This window comes from Eptatretus burgeri, chromosome 10 (assembly GCF_056783735.1).
Source record: "Eptatretus burgeri isolate ZD-2024b chromosome 10, Ebu_testis_v1, whole genome shotgun sequence".
Taxonomy (NCBI): Eukaryota; Metazoa; Chordata; class Myxini; order Myxiniformes; family Myxinidae; genus Eptatretus; species Eptatretus burgeri.
In genome coordinates this window covers 103,798,738-103,818,955 of record NC_140970.1, presented here as the reverse complement: position 1 = coordinate 103,818,955, position 20,218 = coordinate 103,798,738, and the positions used below count along the sequence as shown (strand labels likewise).

At 47.0% G+C, this 20,218-nt stretch overlaps 1 protein-coding gene and 1 long non-coding RNA gene across 3 annotated transcripts in view; one reads left to right on the top strand and one right to left on the bottom strand.

Moving 5' to 3' along the window:
• LOC147019343 (uncharacterized) overlaps window positions 1–20,218 on the top strand; it is a 104,276-nt gene that overhangs the window by 78,348 nt on the left and 5,710 nt on the right. The window lies entirely within an intron of this gene.
• Window positions 12,797–15,343, bottom strand: LOC147019344 (uncharacterized). The gene is made up of 3 exons (XR_015062833.1): window positions 14,647–15,343; window positions 14,374–14,445; window positions 12,797–13,710 (listed from the first exon to the last, which is right to left on the bottom strand). It is a non-coding gene; the product is annotated as an uncharacterized LOC147019344 (long non-coding RNA).

The following is a 20,218-nucleotide window of genomic DNA, read 5'->3' as shown; positions in this document are numbered from 1 at the left end:
TCCGAAAAACAATATGGCACTTAAATGGGGGGAAAAAGGACATGACAAACGGGTTAACATTCACACAAGCACATTTATTTTACACGTAAACAGGGATGCACGTATGCAATTATGCAATCAATGGGGGAAGGGGACAAGACACGAGCAAGGCAAAAACACTACAACCGACTATGGTTATTATGTACATTTACTTAACAATAGTTCTACGTGGAAGACTCGGCGCCACAACATTCACTCAAAAGAAAAGCAAAGAAAAGACCCCCTCACAGACAAGGGAGTAAGACTGGGCCCGTGCGCCTTTATAACGTGGGGCTTTGGTGACCGAAAGGGCCCCAGGAGACCATTGCAGGTTACCTGCACCCTTGTGGTGCCTTTATCGGGCGAGTCGCGACGTCCCGTCCCCACGGCAGCTAGCGTAGCCACGGTTGAGCTCGGGCCTTGCCAAGCGGTAGGCGAGCTCTCTCCGGCTCTCCCCACACGCACGCGCAGGTTCGTGTGACACAGCAGGGCTGCGCCTCCAGCCCGCGTCTCCTTCGTGACGCCCGGACCTCCACCGACTGACCGTTCCCAGCTCCCGACTCGGACACGAGCCCAGATCTCCACGCAGCTCCGGCAGCAGCAGCACAGCTCCTTACGCTGCATCCAGCGGCAACAACCACAGCAACTCCAGAGAGAGAGAGAGAGAGAGAGAGAGAGCGAACGCTCCATGCGCCCTTTTTATTACCCACGCTCCGCCCCTCCGCTCTCACCCCGCCCTCCTTCCAGAGCATGCGGGAAACTTCTCAAAGGAAGCGTTTTCCCGCCAAATCAGGGACGCGAGCCACCGCGGTAGTTCTCTTTGTCCCTTGCAGGGTGGTTGTGTGATGCGGTTGGTCCAAAATAACGATAGCAAAGAATAACGGCTAACTCAAAGATCACGGCCCTGTCCATACGAATAAAACCCATTAAGCAACGCTGGGGAAATCTATCTGAACACACACTCAGCAATATAACTGAACTAAGGACCTTTATGGTGTTCTGCGAATTTCCACAACCGTAACACTACCCCCTCCCCTTTTTACAGACTCGTACCGAGTCGTCGAATTTTCGTGTGCCATCATGTGTAAGTTTCCCCTAGTTCCTTTTATCTTCGGATCCCCGAGTGCGACATTTAGTGTATTCGTGTCCCAAAAATAAATAACCTACGGGCTGAGTAACTAACTAAACAAACCCACTCATGCAGACAACTTAAATAAATTGCCGGCACTATGACAAACATGCAGGGGGCGCAACTCATGTACAATTTACCTTAACTTACAAATTTTACACTAAACCATGGCCCAGGACTGATGGACTCTGTGGGGGAAAAAAAAAACACGTAACAATGTCATCGCACAGGCCATTTCGTGAAACAGGGAGCCAGGCTACCCAAATACAGTCTCTGGCTCATGAAACAAATGCAGGTGACAGGGAATGTGGCCGGCTGCACCAATGCAGTCCTAGGCCTCCCCCTTGAAATGAGCGCAGTGAACACAACGGTGCACGGGTGCACAAATGCAGTCTCCTTGTGCAGCTGCCTGCAAGGCAGTCCCTGCAGAAAAGTGGATGGGCACTGACCCAAGCAAACACAAGCAATGAACGGATGGATGGATGGATGAAACACACGGTGCACGGGCTGCCAATGCAGTCCCGTGATGCGGCTGCCTACAGGGCAGTCCCTGCAGCACGAGCGATGATCCTGGCGCACATGGTAATGGACAGAAATGGGGCAAATGAACAAAAGGGCTAGCAGGCATGGGGTCAAGGCAAAGGCAGGCAGACAAGGCATGGCAAGGCAAGACAAGGCCGTTGTAGCAAAACATCCGGCAGGTGAACTGACCGGCACAGGCCTTGTAGCAAAACAGCCGGCAGATGAATGACCGGCACAGGCCTTTTGTCTTGTTCAAGGTTGGTGGAGGGAGTGCGGTGGTGCTGGCCACTCGGAAGGCGGGCTCAGACCTACCCTTCTGTCTCCCTCCCAACCTATCACCTTTGCCTGTCTCTGTTCATACCCACTCCCTTAATTTGTCAAAAATCCAATTTAGCCCCAACTTATTTTTTTGCTTTACTTTTATTTTTATTTCCCTTCTATAATTTCGTCTCCCTAACCCCCTTTATGGTCTCTGTTCGGCTAACCTATTGTCATCTGGCCTACTCCCAACCCCTACATTCCCTTCCCGGAGGGGAATAAGGGAGAGCATCCTGTGTCGAGGCCCAACGAAGCCTTGGAATGGCCTCCTCAGATTTCAGCGATCTCACTTCACCACGGTGAGTCCAGCGGCCCACAACGAGCGAAGGGATGGATGGTGCAGAGAGTTACACTTCCTAATTTACCCGAACATTATTGACTTTAAACTACCCCGGGGCTTTCCAAAAGCGCCTCTCGCTTAATCTACTGGTTCTACCAACCAAGATTCCCGTCGCCTGAGCTGGTGTCCTCACAATTTCAGGCCTCACCCTCCAATTTTCCTCCCGTGCCCTCACACGGTCTCATGGCTGGGATGCGTGGCTCCCTTGGCAGGAACTACCCTCTGCCGATTCTCCAACGATGGCACCCCTGGGCACTACAACTGTCTCTGAGCCTACCAGCTCCCTAAACACTGGGGAGTGCCCTCCCTGGCGACTCCCCTGAAACGCTCACGTGGCAGGCTGGCGCCCCGGGCCCCTTTCCTGGGTGCCCGTGCCCAATGCACTGCCTACGCGGCCAATGGCGCTCCGGGCCCCGCATCATGTGGGCCCACCCGTGCCCACTAAGCTATCCCGCCCCCCCCCCATGGACCCTTGGCCTACCGCGGCCGACTAGCCCGGTGCCCAGGGTACCCACTAAGTGATACTCACCGTTCACAGCCACGCTCCCAGCACGTCAACAGGGCTCCTGCACCCCCTCCAAACGGGTTTCGAGCCTACATTCCCACCAACAGCAAAACGACCTCCATTTTGTCAATTTGACTAACCCACTAACTCACATTATACTGACCCCGGGGTCCCTTGGGTGGGAATCACTCTTCCCCCCAATCACTCATCGCACCATGCATTCCACATTCACTCCATGCACACAGGCTCGCTGGCCTCACTCACTCATCATGTTTCCATTCATTTCACCACTCACATCGCTGAATACTGCCATTCCTCTCACGATATCCCCTAACTATGTCGTGCTCCCTCGTCATCACTTACACTATAGCACAGACATTTAACACTACGTAGCTAAGCTACATCCCCACTACACACTCAAAGGCTGTCACTGTCTCCAAATAATCCCATACTCCATCCTAAATCTGACCTAAAATCCCTCCAACTAATCCATTCCACGGGCCCCATGAGGACTTATCCTGCCCCATGAAGCCGGTCTAACTAGGCTAACCCATCCCCCTAAATAGTGGTATCCTGTGCCCGGGACCGGGGGGTCTTCCACCCCTGCCCAGGGAATCCTGTTCACCCAAAGCGAGGCTTGCTTTTTTTTTTCTTATGCGTGCACCAGCGCGGCAACTCGCAACCTGCGCTCTTTCCCCGTGACGTCATGGCAGCTGCTCGCACTTCACGCACCTCGTCCCTCCTCGGACGGTACCATCCGACAGGGATTTCCCCTCCTGCCGGATTCCAACCATGCAGCCACGACGTCACCCTGCGCATTAAAAACAAGCCTCACGTTTCGAGGGGTTGCCCACACGAGCACATGTGCTCTGCTCGTCGGAGCTTCACACATGCTCGCCTGGAAAACCCAACCGGTCCAAATCCATAATCCAGCCTACCTTCTGTCCATCCGCAGGATCGGCTAATCCACTGCGTGCGTTTACGGACCGGGTTTCACTCCCGCAGGCGCGCATGTGGCGGCCTCGTGCGTAGCACAGCACGGACCCCATGCGCGCTGCCGTGCAAACCCGGCGCGGTCCCCAAAATAGCTACGGCCGCTACTCGGCCTTTGTCCACCGTCAGGCACCGTCGTCGTCGCACTCTCGCGCACAAACTTCCACGTGCCACGACGCTCACACACCTCGAGATGACATTCACACTCGGACATGCGGTTGCGTGTTCCCGCATGCCAACCGCCATCTCCCTCACATACAGAGACCTCACACACACGGTCTCTCTCACACATGCCCTTTCACTCACACACGTGGTTCCACTCACACACGGCCTTTAACTTGCACAGGGGGTTTCACTCACACACACCTTTTCACTCAAGCTCGCTATTTCACTCATACACGCTGTCTCTTCCACACACGGTGCTTCATCCACACACGGTGTTTCCTTTACACATGGTGTGCTGGAAAGCACGCATTTCGGCTCGCTCGCAACCTCACACAACATTTTACTCACACACATGGTCTTTCACACACGACCTTTCACCCACGCCATGCGCACGTTTCAGCACACATTTCACCACACTCGTGAACACACATACCGGGACAATCGCACTGGGGAATCGCGTCACCACAAGGGTTCCCGGGGCCTTCATACCCCCCAAGCTCCACGTGCACCCATCTACAGCACTCGCCCACTCTACCTCGCAAAGCGCGACCGGACCCACCTGGTTGAGATTCGCTTCAAGGGGAAATATTCCCTCCCCTCGTTCCTGGAGGAGACTATCCGGCTGCTTGCACCGGGTCACGAGACATTCCCCGAGCTCCCCCTCATCGTCCTCCACTAACTCCATGTGTGTGTGTGTGCTCGTCTTTCACCCCGTCTTTATCGTGTAGTCTCTCCTCTACCGTTTCCATCTCCCGCGTCTCTGGCAATACTTCTATTTCCTTCTTTGTCTCTGTTATTTCTTTTATTATTTCCGTTGTCTCTACGTGTCTTGCCGTACACGTCTCCATCACCCCATTTATTTTTTCCGTCTGTGTCACCGTCACTTTCTCTGTCACCTGCTCGAGTCTCGCCCAACGCGTCTCCTGATTTAGTTTGTCCTCCACCGCGGGGCCGACACAGTCCACACTCCCCCTCAGCTCGCTTGCTCCAGCACGTGGCGCCGCCATTTTGTGCTCCGTTTTTCGAGTTTCGATCCTCGCAATTGCGATTATGCCCGCCTGCAGGCCTCGTCCCATGCTCTGCATTTCACCCCGCAGTTGTTTCATTTCGTTTGTCATATTCGCATTCATTTTGTTATTCATCCTGCACGCATTTGTTTTCATTTCATTACCTTCGCATTCTGCGAAAGGTTATGTTTTGGTCGGCGTGTATTTATTTATTTATTTATTTGTAATCTTGTGATTCGTATAACTCAAAACGTATTAAATCGAATTGCATGAAATTTGGTGGGATGATTGGTTATTAGCCAGGAAGCATTCGATTAGATTTTGGGATCGTTCGGGTCAAAGGTCAAGGTCAAGGTCACGAAAAGGTCAAAATCGTCTTTTTACGATAACACGGTCAATTTTTATTCAATTTGCATGCAACTAACGCCAAAATGTTCAGAATTCAACGCCTCATCTTGTGATGTGCAATATGACACAATGACGCCCATACTCTTGTTACCGGTTAGGGGTCAAAGGTCAAGGGGGTCACGACCTTGAAAAATATGCGGTTTTTGTCATAACGCGGTCAATTCTTGTCCGCTTTACATGAACCCAGCACCAAAATGTTCAGAATTTAATGCCCAATCGTGTGACACAATGACGTCATAACACATGTCACCGGGTGGGGTAAAATGTCGGGGGGGGGTCACGCCCTTGAAAAATATGCGGTTTTCAGCATAACTCGGTCAATTCTTATTCGATTTGCATGAAACCAGCATCAAACGAGATTACCTTCTCTTGTTGAAACGTTGTATTCACCGAGCTTGCGAGTGAAGACTCGCCAAAACGACGTGAGTTGATTGTTGTTTAGTCCGTAGCCCCCGAAAGTCTGGAGGGGGGGTCATGACATTATAGATATGTGGTTTGTGTCATAAGACCATTCATATGAAACCAGTTCCCCACACTCATAGCAAGAACAAAAAAAGTAGTGGCGGCGAAGGTATGCGCTCTATGAGTGCCCGTTCTAGTTTTTCATTTGTTGCATTTCTGGCAGCATCCGTGCAAACATTTCCCCCCACTTGGCCGATCTCGGCCGACCCCGACGAAGCCGGATCGCTTCAGTCGGTCGCGGTTTCGCTGGGGACCGGGGAGGGATTTTGACGGAGGAGGGGAGGGTGTCAAAAACCACGGCCGCTGCCGCTGCGCCCATTTCGGGTTCTGGGTTTGGTTGTGGGGGATGTTCAACCTGCATATCAATGTCCTGCATGGGGATCTCATCCTGGGCCATGGATTCTAACATTTCTAAATCCATACCTCGTCCCTCCTGCTCCCGTTCGCCTTGAAACGCCATCTTGCTTCCCGGAACAATTGAAAAAGCTTGAAATTTAATGGAACCGGAGGGTCGCCTCCCACACCCTAGATCCGGTTCCGTTAATTTGGTTGGAGGCGGGATGGATTTGAATCCCACACTCCTGAACACCAGTGTTACGAATCTCATGCCCACCCAGCATGCGAACGACCGCTTTAGCCAATGGCGGCCGTACGCCCACCGGACGAGCAATTCAATCGTGACTTCCCAGAACAACGCCGAGAACCAGTCAGGGGTGTGCCTTCAACGCACACCACAGCCCAGTCCGTATTCTACCCACGCGCGACAGGGTCAATCGCCGAATATCGATATACCTAAGTATTCGCGCGGGTAACCTACCGAGGGACCGTACCTTGTCGAACGCCTGTTTGGACACGAACCGCTTAAGCGGTTCGTTCCGTTCTGGGATAACCGAGCGGGTATTATCGCCAAACCTCGCCGGACCCGATTCTATTATCGGTATTCAAAAACCAACAAGTATTCCGAAAAACAATATGGCACTTCAATGGGGGGAAAAGGGACACGACAAATGGGTTACCATTCACACATGCACATTTATTTTACATGTAAACAGGGATGCACGTATACAATTATGCAATCAATGGGGGAAGGGGACAAGACACGAGCAAGGCAAAAACACTACAACCGACTATGGTTATTATGTACATTTACTTTACAACAGTTCTACTTGGAAGACTCGGCGCCACAACATTCACTCAAAAGAAAAGCAAAGAAAAGACCCCCTCACAGACAAGGGAGTCAGACTGGGCCCGTGGGCCTTTATAACTTGGGGCTTTGGTGACCGAAAGGGCCCCACGAGACCGTTGCAGGTTACCTGCACTCTCGTGGTGCCTTGATGAGGCGAGTCGCGATGCCCCGTCCCCACAGCAGATAGCGTAGCCGCAGTTGAGCTCGGGCCTTGCCAAGCGGCAGGCGAGCTCTCTCCGGCTCTCCCCACACGCACGCGCAGGTTCGCGCGACACAGCAGGGCTGCGCCTCCAGCCCGCGTGTCCTTCGCGATGCCCGGACCTCCACCGACTGACCGCTCCCAGCTCCTGACTCGGAAACGAGCCCAGATCTCCACACAGCTCTGGCAGCAGCAGCACAGCTCCTTCTTACGCTGCATCCAGCGGCAGAAACCACACCAGCAATGACAGCAACCCCAGCAGCAACTCCAGAGAGAGAGAGCGAATGCTCCGTGCACCCTTTTTATTACCCACGCTCTGCCCCTCCGCTCTCGCCCCGCCCTCCTTCCAGAACATGCGGGAAACTTCTCGAAGGAAGCGTTTTCCCGCCAAATTAGGGACGCGCGCCACCATGGTGGTTCTCTTTGTCCCTTGCAGGGTGGTTGTGTGAAGCGGTTGGTCCAAAATAACGATAGCAAAGAATAACGGCTAACTCAAAGATCACAGCCCTGTCCACACGGATAAAATCCATTAAACAACGGTGGGCAAATCTATCTCAACACACACTTCGCAATATAACTGAACTAAGGACCTTTATGGTGTTCTGCGAAATTCCACAGCCGTAACAATACATACACACACATACATATACATATATATATATATATATATATATATATATATATATATATATATATATATATATACATATACATACACACAAACCACACACATATACAAACATACATACTGTTGCGAATTCGCGCCCGCCGGCGTGCGAACGGCCACGTGACTCGAATCGCGGCACGTCGCCCACCGGACGGACAATTCTGTCGTGACCCTCCGGGAACTATCGCCCACAGCCAGTCACGGGTGGGCCTTTCGACCTCACCACAATCGTGCCAATCGGCCACCCGCGTAGGATAGGGTTGTTCGCCAAACTCGACCTACCTAAGTACCCACGCGGATGGTAGACCGGGCGATCGTACCTTTCCGCAGGCTGACTCCGGACACGAACCGCTTAAGCGGTCCGTTCTGTGCTATCGGGATAACTGAGCGGTGTTACCATCGGCCTTGACGGTTCCGATTAATTATCGGGCATTTTAAGCCCACTACGAACGAACCCTTTACGTGAAGCAAGATGGAGATTCTCATCTGTGAATGTGAAACTCACTTGGTAAACCAATAAACCAACAAGGCGAGCATGAAGACCAAGGAACTTTCCGAAGAAGTCATTCATGAAGTGGTGGAGAAGCATCGTTCAGGAGAGGGTTATAATAAGATTTAAATGTCACCAATTATCCTTTGAGTACGGTGAAATCCATCATTAAGAAGTAGAAGACATCATACCACCCAGACTCCACTGAGATCAAGTTGTCCATCCAAACTCAGCAGCCGGGAAGCAGGAAACTGGTTCCGGATGTCACTGTAAATCCAACAATGACTGAAAAATCTGCAAGGCTCGATGTATATAATATATATATATATATATATATATATATATATATATATATATATATATATATGTATCTATATATATATATAGACGTATCTATATATATATATATATATATATATATATATATATATATATATATAGTACATTTCTATATAGCTATATATATATATATATGTATATATATATATATATATATATATATATATTCTTCTTCTTCTTTCGGCTGCTCCCGTTCGGGGTCGCCACAGCAGATCATCCATATGATCCGCATAGTGATTTGGCACATGTATTACGCCGGATGCCCTTCCTTGCGTAACCCTGGTCACCTCTTACAACACAGGGATATGGTACACCTATTTTAACCGGGGTATACACCGGCCCAGTACACTGGTACTCACTTCGCTGACCTCGGAAAGATGACAGGCTGAGTCAACCCCCTGGTGTATTAATTCAGTGGCACAACGGGGCTTGAACTCAGGACCTTTTGGATCCCAAGCCGCTGCCCTAACCACTGCGCCAACACCAGGCTCATATATATATATATATATATATATATATATATATATATATATATATATATATATATATATATATATATATATATATATATATATATATATATATATATATATATATATATATATATATATATATATATATATATATATATATATATATATATATATATATATATATATATATATATATGCAAACATATTCCTGGCTTGTTTAATTCAAGAAATCTGACTCCTTTGATGATCTGTTGTCTGGGTTCAATCAAGGGGAAGAAACATTGCTCAGTTGCTGTATTGTTTGTCTCGTCGACGTTAAGTGCCTGACCGAGTCAGCCGTCACACACTGCAATCCCGATGCAGCGTGACAAGGGGACGCTGCATCTCTGAGCATACCCTCCTCCGGATGGAAACTGAAAGCCAGCTGTTCCCTATGCATTTAGGTTGTCGACATTAAAAATTCCACTGAAGCTTTCAAAAAGAGCAGTCTGCTGTGTACTGGTATTCTGGCCCAAATTCCTTGCTTGCATGAGAGCAGTACTTTCAGGAGGTGAGAGTTTCAGTGTGGGTAAGGCGAAGACAGGATGGGCAAAGTGGCTTCCTCCTGCGTCAACACGTCCCTGTCGACATGTTCCGGTATCTCTGTAGTTCTCTTTTACTACACAACGAACCCCACATGATCATCATCAGATGACAAGGTTAACTACATACGAGTGACTCTGCTCAACGGGGACATCATTGCACCCATGACGTGACTATTGTCGGTCTTTGGGTAGGCTAGACGGTGGGTTGTATTTCATGGGTTTCTGGCGCCCCTTGTCTCGCTGCTCTATTTTTGTCCTTATAGTTGGCCCGTGTTGTTCAACAGCTGTTGCTATCCATCGCTGTATCAACCTGACCCTTCTGTGACACATGACCCTTCTGGTGCAGCCGCTCATTCCACACAAAACTCAGAATCACTTGGCGCATCGCCTAGCTTGCAGCCACATCATCGCAGATCCCAAAAGGCAAAGGATATAGGAGCTATGCATGGAATGTGTGGAGCCGAAGAACGTTTGTGTGACTGACGTCAGTAATATTGCAATGGAGTGGTTTTGAAGGAAACAATTTGAACTTAAAAGCCGCAGTCGCCAATGCCATCGACGATGTAAGAAAATCATGTTTGAGAAAGGAAGAGTTTGTGTAGTTAGGATGACGATGTGGGTGACAAAGTCGTGTTTTGTCTATGGTCTGGTGCCCTTTGCAGCAGTCGGAATTCCCAAATTGCAAAATGGTATAACAATCATTTGCCTGCTATCCCGTTTCACTCCGGAACGTGGAACAATGCATGGAATTCTTCACAACTGGCACCAATACAATAACTGGAGGTCAGGGTTCAAGTTGTTTTGGATCAGACGATTCCACATGAATTTCCAATTTGGAATGCTTATCACGGCTCTCTTGAAAGGCACGTCTTTCCACACGCTGGGTCTGAATGGGGTTACTCAAATTCCAGAGGAGAAGGAATTCCCATTAACGGTCGTTGCTGTCTACATTCCAAGCCGGTGATCGTGCTTCCCGAATAAAAGGCGTCACATATGCAAGGCCCAGAATTAGGCCTGACATGCAAGGCCCAGAATTAGGCCTGACATGCAAGGCCCAGAATTAGGCTTGACGAGAGGTCATTCCATTGTACATGTAATGTTTCTTTATTTATATTCAGTGTCTTTTCTGCCTCTGCCCGTCTTCATCATGAACATTTTGCAAGGTCCGCCCTGTTTGAATCCAAGACCGACGCTCCAAGGAAAGTGTGGTTCAAACGGTAGACAGAAGGCAGTGCTTGATAAAATAGCAAACGACAGGCTGGTGAGCTGTCTGCCCAAGATAGCCGTGGAAATGTGAGTGTGTTGTAACGTCCGTGATTAGTTGGGCACTCCAACATGAGCTGAGTCATGTCAGTGTGAGATTCAACCTTGATGGCGCCTCGTGGAAGAGGTCGGCCCATCAGCACGACCGAAGGATGAGGAGAGTCATACACCTGCCTTGACAGCAATGAGTCGTTGTTATATATTAACACTACATGTTGCAGACAAAAATATTTACAACACCTACCGCCACTAAAGGCTGGCAGGATGGCCTTAAGATCTGCACATGCGCCTCTAAGCTGTATAGCCTTGGTTCGAATCTCGACACACCTATAAACTGCCACACTGCTGTTTCACAGGTAGGGTGATTCACCAATGCGTGTGCCATCCCTTGGATGGACGTTTAACCGGGTGCCCCATCTGCCAGCATTCGTTGGTGGACGTTGAAGATCCCACGGTGTCCTTTGTGAGCAGTATGCGAGCTATCGCCGGCATCAAGAACAAATTCCAAATTCCTGCTCTGACTTCCTGAGTCGGAGCGGTGACCACACCAGGATTGTCACCTCGTAACTGCTTTGGCAGTACCAACGCCCTGCATATGGCATGGTACATCATGACTCCGTGTGGATGTCCCGCATTGCACACAGCTTGTGGTCCTGCTGGCGTTTGGAGTTTAAAAAAAAACAAAAACATCACAATGATGTAAAGCCATGTGACACACAATTCAACTGCATGTGATATGGTGGGTGACTTCATTCGTTTGGCACTCGGGAGTGTCGACGAGTCAAAGTGCTTTGGCAATAATACTGGCTCTGAGCTGGGGTTAGGGTGGCAATATGGCCTAATGATCAAAATCACACAAGATATCTATATATCAAAAAAAAGAAGTTATCTGGCATTAGTGGCCTGCTTTGGATGTAAATACACAAGGAAAAAGAGGAAAACTCAAACCAACAACAATAATGTATTTTTTTCCAAAAGTTTACGCCAGGAATGCTCGGGCTCCAACATCCCCCTGACATTACCAACCCCCAACCCCAAAATCCATCCACTATCCCCACCACTCTTACACCATCCAAACCTTTCCTGACCCATCTATCTGGCACGACCAAGGGAATATGATAATCTCTAAAAATAGTACAACGCAAGTACCCAAAACGGTCACATCACCAATGCTGTGACCATGGGCTAAATCGGGCAGAGACAGGTGTGGCTGCAGAGAAGATCAGTGATTGGCTGAGGCTTTATGATACTGGTGGGAGCCGTGTGAGTTATCCCTTCAGGAACTGATGCCATGTCACATGTGTTATCATTTGGGAAAGACCTTTGGGAACGAACGAAGGTTGCGCAGGTCACCGGCTATGTTTAGACAATGCTTGGCCTAATACGTTAAGGTCAACAGCTTGCTGGATGTCATATGACGTAGCAATTCAAGTGTCTCCACTAACCGTAATGCCTGTCTTATATACCTTTCCTCTTCCTCCTTTTTTATTATTTCTTGATCTCTTCTCAATAGCTGTGACATCCCCATCCCTCCACTGACGATGGATGGATGCATCGCCTGGAGGAAAGGGACGGTTGACTTCGGAATAGGGTGAAAATTTAATCCACTGTGCAATCACTATTCTTTTACTGCATCTAACAGGACACCAGAAACAACAACCCAAAAGGGGAAGTGTGCAAGCCAGCATTTTCAAGCTCCGACAAGGATAGACAAGGATATACGGGAACTTTAATGCAGGTGGAGGCCATTTGGCCCATCAAGCATGAGTGACATTAACCATTGACACCACATTAAATAAATTTAACAGTTTATCAACTTAACATCACTGGGAAGGGCGGAGAAGTGGTGAGGAGAACAATAGGGCCGACACAAACATCACCACTGAAATTTATTTATTTATTTATATCCCTCACCAAGCACAGGGAGTACGTTCCTGAAAAACCCTTTGGTTGGTAAATCCGTGGTTGGTAAAACTAAAGGCCTATGCAAAAATGGGGTTAGGTTCCACAGCCACACGTAGGTGGCTCTTCTATGGCTTTTTTAAATTCACGTGCTTTTCGATCCAATCCATTCATTGCAATGGAAAAGAATGGTAATGCTCATCTTTGTTTTGTATACAAAGTCGAGTCTTGTGGAAGAGCTAGTATTAGTACACTGGACGGATCAGGCTACAACAGGGCAAAATAAACAGCAGAGAGAGGGGAGAACACTGACGGCAGAGTTGAAGGCCAAGATGGAGGCAGATGTGGACAAACAATTGGTGGAGGGAGGAATGAGGGAAAGGAAAGGATGCATGGGGTGGACAAAATGGATACAGAAGGAATCTCTCAGGAGGAAAAACTGGAAGGAGGGGTTGGGGCGGTGGGATTGACAAGGGGAGAATATCATGGTTTTGGATTCGGGACGATCTGAGATTGTTGTTCCCATCGTGTGCTGCCTTTTTGGCTGCTGGTTGCATCATTGGTTAAGGGCGTGGCTATGCCGCTGATGCAGTGCCCCGATTACCAGTATACTAGTGCTCATAACACCGACCTCGGAAGGATGACAGGCTGAGTCAACCCCCTGGTGTTAATTCAGTGGAAAACGGGGCTCGAACTCAGGACCCTAGGATGAGATGGTGGTGAACAGTTGTCTTGAAGACCTGGAGGGAAGAATGAGGTTGAAGAAGATGAGGAACTTGTTTCCACAGAAATGAAAAAGGAGGAACAAATGAGTGTAGGCGAGCAGTGATCCTGGATTTAGGTCGTTTCACCAGAAGTGGTTCATGGTGGACCGATGAAACATGAAACATGAGGAGAAACAAAGTACAGAAAGAGGAAGGAAGGGTACAACATCAGAAATGAAGTGGTAGAAGAGAGAGGGACGACCGACCTGTCTGTGATGGTGAAGTGACAGGGTAGATCTAATTGCTTTTTTGGTTGGATGTACCTTTTTCTTAAAAACATAATTATAAAGTAATGGACTCCGCCTCTCTAATCCTGCCCCTCCCTTCACCACCACCACCACAACCACCACCACAACCACCACCACCACCATGGGTCGTGTATGCACTGTCATGACATGTGAATCACACACCATAGAATGGCTATGTTCACTGGCAGAAGTATGAGAGTGGGGGAGGAGGGAGGGAGAGGGAGAGAGAGAGAGAGAGAAACGAAAACGAACGAACTAACTGTTAGTTTGTCCCAATGTAGAAAACCTAACTGTCTCCTCTTTCTTTCAAAGTTTACCTTCCTGAAATCGAATGGCCTTACTCTGCCGTTCTAAGCTCCTTGCACACAAGATGTTAACTGTAATGATTCACCTGAAGGGGAAGTTCATAATCAAGAGAGGGCCTGTGTATTGATTTGTGTGCTGCTGTATTCCTGTGTACATTCTGTGGTGGTAAGGTAAGAGAAACAGTAACAGTAAGGTATTTCTGGATAATGAATAGATGGGTTGGTGTGTGTGTGTGTGTGTGTGTGTGTGTTTTTTTTTCTGTTCGTGTGCATGCTTTCTTCTTCTCCAAATCCTTCTTTTTTTCTCTCTCTTTGTCTATGGAGGGGTGAATATTGCAAATATTTTTTGTGAGGTTCACCTGGCTGTGCCTGGATGGCGTTGAGGGTTGAGGAGCAGCATCCGAAACCCGAATCCTCTCCAGGTTCCTCCTGATGACTTTATCTTCGTCTATTTGGGTTTCTCCTGATACTCCAATGCTGTTTTGGGTGAATCTCTATCCTTACAGAATCCTCCGCATTGATTCCCTCCTTAATTCATTCAGTCTCTGTCTCTCTGTCTCTCTCGTGTCCTGCCGTTTACCCAGATTGCCACACCTCCTCCGATTGTCTCTTTCCGATCACACCCATACATCTTATGGCCATCTAGTCCTGTCCTCCAACTTCTTTCCTCATTAAACCATGTCTCATTTCCAGCAAATATTTCATCCATTTCGCCAACTACAGCAATAAAGCCTGACTTGATCATATCACGTTGGTGTTGTGTCCGAAGGGACATTGAATGTTTTGTCCAGTCGTCTGCCCGAGGACAGGTTCCTTGCTTCGGAAACAGTCTTGGTGATGGTAATATTGGGCAGTTTGCTGTTGCCTTTCAGCAGGTAGGAGTTGGGCAGGAAATTGGAGATTTTGCCAGGATGCTGTCCACATCTTCATCATCATCATCATTGCACCATGCATGGCATGCGGTGCTGCCGAAGCAGTTCCTTGGCAAAGGGTTCTGCCGCATGGCTTTCCCTTGCCTTCTCAGGAGTCAGTCAGGGCAGGTTTTGGAATTAGTTCCAGGATGCCCGCAGTAACCGATCACCTGCTCTTTGCGAAAGACCCGGTTGGATCTATAACGTCCACCGACAGCAACCGATTCCCCACAGCTTCGGCGACCGTGGGACGTCGTACTCATTGATGCAACGCCCCTGCCACGAAACACCAGGGGGAAAGTTTCGAGTCGGGACCCTGAATCAAAGCCAGATGAAACAGCTCTCCTGAAAAGAAGCCCACTTGGAACGTGCATCATGTGGGATATTGTGCATCCACCATGGTGAAAAGAGTGGCTGTGAAATTGCAGGTATTTTTAGCATGTGCTTCTATTATTAGCAACGTGTTGGTGTCCTTTATTGCGGGACGGGGAATGGGCAGTGGGCCAAGCAGCTCACATTTATGATGCCAATTGAAGCCATGTCGTCTGTTTTTTTTCCCCCCTCTCGCTCTCTTATCAAGGCTCAGATGGACGTGGAAGCTCATATGGAGTCCATCGCTGTTGCACCGTTGGCTCGGATTCTCGTCCGAACAACCATAGCAATCATACATCGTCCTGTAATCCCTTCGCTGGAGAGAGAGCTGCTTGCGGTGCCATTTGGTGCTCGTGAAGGAAAGGCAGTCGGAGAGATAAGACAAAAAGCCGAGCGGATTTAGCCATTGCCCTAGGTATGAGTGCGAATGCACACCGGACAAAGGCCATTACGATTTGGCAACTCGACCGCAGAGCTCGTGGTATAAGCTGACCCAATTCCTTCGGGAGAACATCATGTTGAGAGAATGGGATGAGATCGGAGCACGTAAAAAGGTCACACGGTGCTATCGTGTCTGTGTCATCCCTCAACTGGTCCATTTTGTTTTTTTTTAACAGGTTCTAAGGCTCGTTGTGGAATTGCCACACCCATCTCACACACATGGATAAACAGGCGAATACACGACACATAATAGAGGACCGTTAGATGAGACAAACAGCCACTGAGATTGGGAGGGTAGTGACGTCACTTCTGGGGGACTCTGAGTACCAGCGATGCCACAACAATGGCGCCGCCTTTCTCAGCGCACTCAGTGAGGCATTTCCTAAGAAGGAGGTTCCTCCTCCCCATGGATGCCAACATATGGGGATTGTCCATGTTGTTATCCGTTTAAATGCTGAACGTCTCATCCAAACCTCCACGCACACAGCAACCGATTCCATCCACACCGTGACCGTCAGTCTGTCACACACCACGCAAGGCAACTGAAACATCAGGGTTGGAAAGTGAAAACTACTCAAACACAAGTAAAAGGTGTTCATGCGACCAAAAAGGCAAGACCAACTGGTTGCGGGTGTGCCTTGGCAACACCAGAAACCAAAAATAGTGCAACCAAGTGACTGAATGTAGACACTTTCTTTCCCTCGGAGAGCCATCCACAAATGATAAACGAGAAATTATGGGATATTTCCATCACCCGTTCCTTTCTCATGAAATCCTCTCCCTTTTTTCTTCCACTCCTTGAATTCCTCATTTTTTTTCTGCACTTCCCCCAACCTCTAAACTCGCATTCACCGCGTATGTAACATGTGGGGGGCTCGAGGGGGAAGGCTTTTCATGATCACGTGTGACTATTTACTGCCTTCATGAGTTATTGAAATTGGATAGAGCTCAGAAGGCTCATGAAAAGCTTCTTAACATCAAAACAGCCAGAACTGTTTGGATTGTAATAAAATAAAATAAAAACAACTGCATGGTTTGCAAATGAACCCAAACAGCGTCCGACGGTTCAAAATGTGTTTTTTGGGGGGCTTCATGTTGAAAATGTAGACACCACATCTCTGAGAAAAGTATATACTGTATATATATATATATATATATATATATATATATATATATATATATATATATATATATATATATATATATATATATATATATACATACACACACACACACTAGCAGAGTGTGCTTACTACACATTGTGTAAGCATACGAACCATGCTTCCCCATTGTCTTGGGTTGCTCACCTGTATTTGATTTATTTTCATTTATTTATTTTCATTTATTTATATTTTCATTTCTTGATGTTGTCTGCCAATTCTGTAATTTTTTCCCCCTGATGTACCGGCTTTGGTGTCCATCGGGACGCAAAATTTCAGCTTTCTCCGTCATCCGGAAGGTGAAATTTGTAGGGAATCAAACTAATATGGAACTTATGAAGGTGAACGAGGCCGTGTGTGTGTGTGTGTGTGTGTGTGTGTGTGTGTGTGTGTGTGTGTGTGTGTGTGTGTGTGTGTGTGTGTGTGTGTGTGTGTGTGTGTGTGTGTGTGTGTTTTCAGTGACCTGTCCGGAGCACTTTTAACCTCCCATTGCAAGCTTGAAATCTGTAACTCAAATCGTCTTTTAAACATAATGTCAGCCTCTAAATGAAAGAATGACAATTTCAAGGTGGTTAATCATAATTGTTGTTGTGTTCCTGGATGCAAATCGGACTCATGAAAACATAGAAAATACGACAAATATCCGTGGATGTGAAGTGTCGAGTTCCCATCATTTCCTCTTAATACAAGCAAGCGGCAGAAGTGGATCTTACACACACACACACACACACACACACACACACACACACACACACACACACACACACACACACACACACACACACACACACACACACACACCACTTTCCATGATTGCTTGCAAAGCAGTTGATATGGAACGGCTGGCTTGGCAAGCGATAGCAAGCCACTTGCTAACTGAACATACCCTAGTAGTTGCGTCGTGCCAGCTGCTCTCATTGTGTTGATTCTTTCATCCTTCTTCTACAATAGTGGGGCAACTTAGCATAACAATTGTGCGTTTTGTGAGGAAAGCACCAAATTTGGCACACTAGTAGCCAATCATATTATGAACAGATTTGGATATTGGGCCATCTCAAATTCAGCCGCTGATGGCTGTGGCAGCCATTTTTCACTGCCATCAAAAAGTTTGAGATGGCCCAATATCCAAGTCTGTTCATAATATGATAGGCTACTCGTGTGCCAAATTTGGTGCTTTCCTCACAAAATGCACAATTGTTATGCTATATTTAGCTAAGTTGCCCCACTACAAGGGTAACAGACCATGTTCCATTGTATATGGGGAGTGGCAGTGGTTCATTTAGAACATGCAAGGTTGGCCCAATTTGTCTTTCACGAACAAGCTGGCCAGGCCTGACATTCGACTGAAGGTGATTTGGACAGGAATCTGGAGTTTGGTCTTGGTACCGGCGACAGCTCTCAAACTCTTCGCAAGGGGCACCGTGGGATCTTTAACGTCTCCCAGCTTATACTAGTAGACTCGGATTGCTCTACCTCTGCAGCACCCTGTCACACTCTTATTTTCATATCGATTCTTCATTGCAATTTCATTCATTTCACACATGACCAGCGAATGTACCTGCAGATGCCAAACAGGATATGAAATATCAGATAGGGATGAGGAATATCTCGACGTCTGTGATGAAAGTAATACTTCGTATCCTTCATGGTGGAACTGTACACAAAAAGGTTCACTGAACAGGATTCCACACTTCCACATCCATGTCTTTGGTCTCTTTAAAACCCTGTCCTTTTCCTTGTGAGAATGATGAGACTTTCATCTTTCAACAATCCATCCACACCTTCACTGGACAACCTGACGAGGGGTGGGGGGAGGGGTGTGAGTACGTAAGTCACTTTTGGGGTTGATTGGTTAAATTAAAATAATGTGGGAGGAGTTTGGTGTTGATTGGTAAAATTAAAATAATGTGGGAGGAGTTTGGTGTTGATTGGTTAAATTAAAATAATGTGGGAGGAGTTTGGTGTTGATTGGTAAAATTAAAATAATGTGGGAGGAGTTTGGTGTTGATTGGTGAAATTAAAATAATGTGGGAGGAGTTTGGTGTTGATTGGTAAAATTAAAGTAATGTGGGAGGAGTTTGGGTCTGATTGGTAAAATTATAATAACGTGGGAGGAGTTTGGTGTTGATTGGTTAAATTACAATAATGTGGGAGGAGTTTGGTGTTGATTGGTTATATTAAAATAATGTGGGAGGAGTTTGGTATTGATCGGGAAAATTAAAATAATGTGGGAGGAGTTTGTTGTTGATTGGTTCAATTATAATAATGTGGGAGGAGTTTGGTGTTGATTGGAAAAATTCAAATAATGTGGGAGGAGTTTGTTGTTGATTGGTTAAATTATAATAATGTGGGAGGAGTTTGGTGTTGATTGGTAAAATTAAAATAATATGGGAGGAGTTTGTTATTAATCTGTAAAATTAAAATAATGTGGGAGGAGTTTGTTATTCATCGGTAAAATTAAAATAATGTGGGAGGAGTTTGGTGTTGATCAGTAAAATTAAAATAATATGGGAGGAGTTTGGTGTTGATCAGTAAAATTAAAATAATATGGGAGGAGTTTGTTATTATTCGGTAAAATTTAAATAATATGGGAGTTTGGTATTGATCTGTAAAATTATAATAATGTGGGAGGAGTTTGTTGTTGATTGGTAAAATTTAAATAATATGGGAGGAGTTTGGTATTGATCGGTAAAATTAAAATAATATGGGAGGAGTTTGGTATTGATCGGTAAAATTAAAATAATATGGGAGGAGTTTGGTGTTGATCGGTAAAATTAAAATAATATGGGAGGAGTATGTTATTAATCGGTAAAATTATAATAATGTGGGAGGAGTTTGGTATTGATCGGTAAAATTAAAATAATATGGGAGGAGTTTGGTGTTGATCGGTAAAATTAAAATAATATGGGAGGAGTTTGTTATTAATCGGTAAAATTAAAATAAGATGGGAGGAGTTTGTTATTAATTGGTAAAATTAAAATAATGTGGGAGGAGTTTGTTATTAATCGGTAAAATTAAAATAATATGGGAGGAGTTTGGTGTTGATC